Source organism: Giraffa tippelskirchi, chromosome 14, assembly GCF_054371585.1.
Source record: "Giraffa tippelskirchi isolate mGirTip1 chromosome 14, T2T-mGirTip1v1.2.pri, whole genome shotgun sequence".
Lineage (NCBI taxonomy): Eukaryota > Metazoa > Chordata > Mammalia > Artiodactyla > Giraffidae > Giraffa > Giraffa tippelskirchi.
The window spans coordinates 15335550-15343177 of record NC_137288.1 but is presented as its reverse complement, the minus strand read 5'-3'; the positions used below and the strand labels follow the sequence as shown (position 1 = coordinate 15343177).

The following is a 7628-nucleotide window of genomic DNA, read 5'->3' as shown; positions in this document are numbered from 1 at the left end:
TGGCCAGTGTAGTTTATAGACGGCCTGACCGCTCAGAGAAAGACACACGCCAGTGTAAACCTTTGCAGACAGCAGTGATGGTCATCACCATGGTAAGTGTTTAGTCTGGTGACAACCTGCCCTGGGCACCACACGAGGGAGGAGACCTGGGTCTCTTCCTCTGTCCCCATGCCATTCCCTCATGAAGGCAGCTCAGGTGCTTTCAGGACCTGCCTGCTTGTCTGGCTCATCCATGAGCTGCAACCACCTCCAGGGCAGGACTCCACCTTCTCTTCTCTATGCACCATGAACCTGCACACAGTGGGCCTTCAGAACATCAAGAAACTCACCCCAGCCCCTCTATAGCCAGATGCCTCCCCAGGCATCAAAACGCCTGTGGAGTCACTTTGGCCCAAGCCCTATTTCTGGATCCCTGGAGCCTACTACAGCCTCTACAGTGTGAACGATCAGGTCTTTTATACACAGATTCCCAGCTATCAGATCTGAGTTTTGAATTCACAGTCAGCTCTGTCCCTCCCGTGGCAGCCAGGTGGGCTGTGATGCAGGCACAGAAGCTCATGAGCTGAGTTTCAAGGGAGGCATTGAAAGTACAGCGATGGGTACAGCTTGTTGCAAACTGAGGGAGGGTCCCTGCATGTCTCAGAAAAGGCCTCTGGTGTGCAAGTGTGGAGGAGGGCACCCATGGTGAAAGGAAAGAGAGGTACTCTGTGGCAAAGGCTCTTGGCCTCTCCTGTAGCAGCTCCAGTTGGTAGCTCACGAACAGTGGACAGCCACTGTGGTCACATGAGCATTACTTTAATTTCCTTTCAAAGCAAGAGAAAGGGGGCAGGATGTGGGAGTACCCGAAGGGTGTGGTGGGAAGGATGAAGGGAGGTGCCCTTCCTCTCTTCAGTGCACACTGCTTTTGTGAGTCTCAGAGCTGCCAGACAGCAGTTACCAAGTCAGGTCACCACAGTACCCAGTGTGGGCTGGGTGCCTTAGCCCCTGGCACACAGACAAGCCCCACCATGTAACTTCCCTGAGTTCTAACAGCAGGATCTGGGGGTTTTGTCTGGGTACACACTTCCTTGCTATAGCTGAGTTACCCCCTTCTTGGAGCCTCAGTTTTTTTCCTCTAAAGTCAGGACATCGATTGCTACCTTAGCAGGTTGCTACCTTAATCCTGTGAAGACTCATTAGGGTAATCCTAAAATTAATATCTGCCTTAAGAGATATTGGGCTTCCCTGATACCTCAGCTGGTAAAGAATCTTCCTGCAATGCAGGAGACCCTGGGTTGATTCCGGGGTCAAGAATCCTGATACCCTGCAGAAGGGACAGGCTACCCAGTCCAATATTCTTGGGCCTCCCTTCTGCTTCAGCCAGTAAAGAATCTGCCTGCAATGTGGAAGACCTGGGTTCAATCCCTGGGTTTGGAAGATCCCCTGGCGAAGGGAAAGGCTGCCCACTCCAGTATTCTTGCCTGCAGAATTCCATGGAACATACAGTCTATGGGGTTGCAAAGACTCAGACACGACTGAGGGACTTTTTACTTCACGTTCAAGAGATAACACCTGAATTCAGATTAGACTGGAGTCTCCCAGTGTCATCTTGCATTTCTTCCCTGAAGCCAGCCAAAACCCACACACTTGCATTTCCAAGGTCTCCACTTAGCACGCTGGACAGAAAACCCAGTGGGGTTCAAACAAACTGACAGAAAAGCAGGAGAGGACTCACAGGCAGATGACTTCCCTCAGGTCTCAGGTGGAGCTCCAGACCCCAGCAGGAACCGGGGCTCTCTGTCCCTGGGCTCAGCAGTGCCCTCATTCTCAGGCCGGCGGCTCTGCCCTGACCGGAGTAGGAAGGTCTCCTACTGCCCCAGGCTGACCTCATGCTCCTCCCACTGCTGTAGCCTGACCTCACCTGGCCCCACCCCTTCTGGCAGAATTAGAGCCCCTTTTCCCCTTGATTCTTGCATGTGGCGTGGACCTGGGCCCCAATTGGTCACCACCCCAGTCCTGTGCCAATCACGGTGGCCAGGAAGGATGGAACACACCTGGACAGGTCCAGGTCATGTGACCATACTCTCCAGGACACGTGGGAGCTGCTCACCCTGTGTCACGGGTGGAGACAGTGCAATGTCCCAAGAGCAGTGCCGAGAGTCCAGTCACTGTGTCCGTGTGCTCAGTGTTCTGGGACAAGCCTGCACATCCTCGCTACAGACCACTTTGTCCTCTGCAGACAAAATATTCATGACACACCTCTTCCCTTTCCAAGCCCTGTTTCACGCACCCATATTCAAGGGAGAAAGGTCTCCTGTTTGAAGATATGTTTGGAGATCCCCTGCTAGCATCTAGGCTTCTTTTGTGTGTCATGTTAGAATAATTGATTCAGTCAAAAAAATGCCCACGAACACCACCACATGCTGCTCTGTGTTTTCAGGGTTATTGCCTGTTCTGAGTAGAGGGCATGGCCCAGGGGCCCCTCAAATGGAGTAAATTTTGTCCAAGAAAGCACCTGAGACACTGAATCCCTGAATCACTTTGCTGTACACCTTAAACTAACAAATCTTTAAAAATCCATACTACCTCAAGTAAAAATAAAGATATTCACTCATCAAAAATTGTAAAATTTATCAAGTTTTCCCTTCAAGTGTTGGTTCTTACTATATGTCTAATTGCTTTGATGGTGTTTTGTGAGGCAGGGGTCCAACTTACTTTCCCAATGGATGCAAAATAGCCCCAATGGGCCTCTTCTCTCCATTTACATATTAAGAAGCATTTTTCAAAATCCCAGTTAGCAAGGCCTTCAGATCTTTGGCAGTTTGTGGAGCGCCCCAGAGGCAGGTTTTCTTTTCTGTGTCTTCTCCTCGCATTTGGCCATTGCCACTTTCTAGTACACACAAGTGCCTCAGAGGGTTCTCTGTAGTGAACCATGTATGTTTCTGTGAGGAAAGGGGATGTGAGCACAGAGGAGGCACTGAGTCCATAGTGACCACTGACCATGCTGAACAACCCCAACATTAAGTCTAGCATGATAAAATCACATCTTATAAGGGATTTATACCTTAAGCATTGAGAACTCCTAAAACTGAACATAAACAACCAGTTTAGAACATGTGCAAAAAAGTTAAATACACATAAAACAAAGACACACAAATGTCCAACAAGTTAAAGATATTCAGCCTCACTAATCACTAGGAGAATCCAGAATCACCCTGCCCTGTTAAGATGGCACACTGTGTCAATTTGTGTGTGTGTGTGTGTGTTTTATTTATTTTTCAGAGTTCACGATTTTATGTATCTATAAAATATAGTGGTGGCGAGAACAATATAGGGGTGGGGGAGAAAAAAAAACGTTATTATGGGAATATAGGAGATTAGGTGAAATCATGTGTGAAAGTTTTGAAAATTGTAGAGCACCTTAGAATTTAAAAATCTTTCATAAAAATATTAAAATTTTTAACACTCTTAAGTATGATGTTTCTTTTTTTAATTTTAAATATTTGGTTTTGTCGAGTCTTAGCTGCTGCATGTTGGATCTTCACTGCATTTTGCCAGACCCCTTGCTGCGGTGCACAGACTCTCCAGTTGTGTCACGTGGCCTCCAGAGTGTGCAGGCCTCAGCAGTTGTGGTGCACAGACCCAGCAGCTTCATGGTATGTGGGATTCCAGTTCCTGAGTCCCCTTCATTGCCAGGTGAACTCTCAACCACTGGGCCACCAGGGAAGTCCCTGGTTTTCATCTTGAGGTGATGAAAGTTTCTGAAATTACATAGTGTAATGGCTAGTTTTGAATATAATAAAATCCACTGAATTGTAAGCTCTAAATTGATGAATTGCATGTTAATATGAATTTTATCTCAATAGAGCTGTTACTTTAAGAGCCCCTTAAAAGCAGAATAAATTGAAGAACATCAGAAGAGGCAGAGCACAGGCCAGCTCCAAGAGATTTCGAAGTTGCAATGCTGGATAACCCTGTTCTGTGAGGTCACTGTGTAGGGAACAACGAGGAATCCTCCTAGGCTACACTAAGTGCAGGCATGTCTTGACTTATTGAGTTTTGATTTATTTCCCTTCACACACAATTTCCTTGAAAAAAATTAAACAAATCGATGGTTTGTACCAGCCCTTTGTGGAGCAAGTCTATTGATATCAAAGACCCTTTTCTCAGACAAGATCCCTTCAAAGTTTCTGGGGCACACATCTTTCGGGGACACCATTCAATCTGCTTTCTATGTAAAGTGACCCTCTTCTTTTAGGAACTGACTGAGGTCCCATATAAATTGGAACAGCACCAGCCATGTGGGTGGGGTTCTGGGGAGAATGAGGACTCTGAAAACAGGACGGGTTGAGGCTAGGGGCTAACCTACCTCCAATCTTACCTTTTGGGTTTTCACTTCAGTTCTGGGATAGGGTTGGCCTCATCACTGGGCTTCGTTTTTATGCAGTCAGATGATCAGTTTGTGTGGCTTGTAGACTCTTCGCATATTTGGAAAGGCCTTTCCTATTCTGAGGATGTAATAATTGTTATCCCTTGGCTTCGACACAACTGTTTGTCTCTTGGCTTTTGGTTGCGCATCTTTGGTCCAGTTGTAGGGAGTGGGTGTGTCTGTGTATAAAGTGTGAGACAAGAATATTTTTTCCTAGATGACTACCTAGTTTTCTCACTATCAGTCAAGGAAAGATCTCCCATTTCCCAACTACCTGAAACATTATGTTAATCTTCTACTAAAATTATGCATTATTTGGGAGTCTGTATCTGGCTTTTTCATTGTTCTCTTCATCTCTCTGAGAATCCATGCATCAAGGCCAGTACAAGGCACATGTGTCTTCACACTTCTCAGATCTCTGAATAGGGAGGCACCTAACAAGTCAGAACCTTAAGAATAGGCAGTATTTTTAGTGGTGGTTCATGAGCCAGTAATGCACCTTGTACTACACAGTGGCCTGGATTCTTCAACAAAATGATAATAATCATGGCTTTAAAATCTGTCTCATCTCCTGGTGGACCTTATCACACCTCATCGCTTGACCTGATTTTTTTCCCCTCAGAGGTTTCCTGAGGTATTCTTGCTCAGTTATTCCGTGTGAAGCTTAGACTCAGTTTATCCTGAAAATCAGTCTGAATGTTATTTAATTAGGATTGCATTAGATGTTAGATTAATAAGAAGTGACATTTCTAACATTCAATCTGATCATTAAGAACAGTGTATGTCTTCAAAATGACTCTAGTACTTGCATGTGAGTAGATATCTCCAAACGGTGATGAAATTTCCTTTATGTTCTTTCTGTTAATATTGGGCATCTACACTGGAGATGTGGCATAAACAAAGCAGATACGATTTCCTGTCCTTGGATTTTTACCTACCTGAGATCATGAAGATATCCCCCTGTGTCTTCTTCCAGGTTTTCTTACCTTCCCATTTAGAGCCACTATTCACTTGGAAATGACTTTTTTGGATTGATTTTATTCCATCTACATATGCAGTTCATAAAAGGCAATGGCAACCCACTGCAGTACTCTTGCCTGGAAAATCCCACGGACAGAGGAGCCTGGTAGGCTGCAGTCCATGGAGTCACTAGGAGTTGAACACGACTGGGTGATTTCACTTTCACTTTTCACTTTCATGCATTGGAGAAGAAAATGGCAACCCACTCCAGTATTCTTACCTGGAGAATCCCAGGGATGGGGGAGCCTGGTAGGCTGCCGTCTATGTGGTCACACAGAGTCGGACATGGCTGAAGCGACTTAGCAGCAGCAGCACATGGGCAGTTAATAAAGCACCATTGACTTAAAATCCACTTCACTGCTGACTGGTACTAGTAGTGTAATAAACCAAGTGCTCATATATGGGTCAGAGAAGGCAATGGCAACCCACTCCAGTACTCTTGCCTAGAAACTCCTATGGATGGAGGAACCTGGTAGGCTGCAGTCCATGGGGTCGTGAAGAGTTGGACATGACTGAAGCGACTTAGCAGCAGCAGCAGCAGCATATCTTCATATCTGGAGTTGGTGGAAAAGGAAGCAGCCAAGAATGACACCGTTGTTTGGGCCTGAGAAATAAGAAGTGGTGACGACTATGGGGGAGGACCCTGGAGAAACAGATGGGAAGTGACAACTTATGGCTGTGGACTTGCCTGAGGTTGAGGTATCTCTTAGATACCAACATGAAGATGGGAGGTAGGCAGGTGGAGATGAAAGTAACAATTTATACCTCTGAGCACCATTCCCTTTAGAAAATTTAGTTATTTGAAATCAAAACAACATTAAGACCCTCCATGCAGTAAAAAATATTATGTGTACACTTTACAGTCAGCCCTCTGTAACCTCAGTTTCACATCTGTGGATTCAAAAACCATGGGTCATGTCATAGTATGTATTCATCTAAACAACCCAGGTGTAAGAGAACCTGTGCAGTTCACACCTGTGTTGTTTGAGGGTTACCTATATATGTAACAGATACAGAATATATCCATTATCCGAAATATTCTCTTGTCCTTTTCCCAACCATTTCAGTCAACTCCAGGCAGCCAACAATCTGCTGATCTCCAGAGATTAGTTCTACTTTTCTAGGATTTCATACAGATTGGATCACGTATTTTCCTTTATGTCTGACATCTTTTGTTTGGCATCGTAAGTTTTCGGTTGCTTTTTGTTTGTTTTTAAATTTCCTTAATTTATTTGAATTTTTTAATTTATTTCTCTAAATGTTCAAGCCTTTTCCTTAAGAGGAAATGGACCCATTCTTTATAACTTTCATTAGAAATATATGCATAGCATTTTGTTTACTTATGCTGTCCATGATGTTTGTATTTTTTAATTTAGTTTTTTCTTTGGTTGCTCTTGTTCTCAGCTGTGGCATGTGGAATCTAGTTCCCTGACTAGTACAGGAATCTGGGATCCTTGTATCAAGAGCATGGAATCTTCAGCACTGGACCAGCAGGGGAGTACTGGATGTTCCTATTTTCATTTGTTCTTTCTTTTTCCTTATTTTTATTTGGGTTATAGTTATTTTACAATGCTGCATTAGTCTCTGCTGTAAAATGAATGAATCATTTGTATGTGTATATACCCCTCCCTGTTGATCCTCCCTCCACCCTTCATTCCTCTTTAGGTCATCCTAGAGCACCAAGCTGAGCTCCCTGTGCTAATTTGCAACTTTCCATTAGCTACCATTTTACACATGGTAGTGTATATATGTCAATGCTACTCTCTCAATTTGTCCCCTTCTCTCGCTCCCTTGTTGTGTCCACAAGTTCGTTTTTTATGTCTTATGGTGTTTCTGCTCTGCAAATATATTCATCAGTACCATATTTCTAGTATATATATATTTCTTTTTTTTCTAGTATATATATACTAGAAATATGGTACTGTATATATATATATATATATATATATATATATATATATATGCACACACCTATATGCTGTGCTTAGTTGCTCAGTCCTGTCTGACTCCTTGTGACCCCATGAACAGTAGGATGCATGTGTCTTTTCAAATTATGGTTTTCTCAGGGTATTTCCAAGTAGTGGGACTGCTGTGTCATATGGCAGTCTTATTTTCAGATTTTTAAGGAACCTCCATACTGCCCTCCATAATGGTTATATCAATGTACATTCCTAGCAAGAGCACAAGAGGGTTCCCTTTC

The 7628-nt window shown here is 44.1% G+C and overlaps 1 long non-coding RNA gene across 1 annotated transcript in view; it reads right to left on the bottom strand.

Annotated features, from left to right (window-relative positions):
• The window catches only part of LOC145534320 (uncharacterized), a 165611-nt gene that overhangs the window by 11233 nt on the left and 146750 nt on the right, over nt 1–7628 (bottom strand). Inside the window, exon 2 of the long non-coding RNA XR_014074463.1 lies at nt 1715–1825. This is a non-coding gene — a long non-coding RNA (uncharacterized LOC145534320). The remainder of the gene's footprint in view (nt 1–1714; nt 1826–7628) is intronic.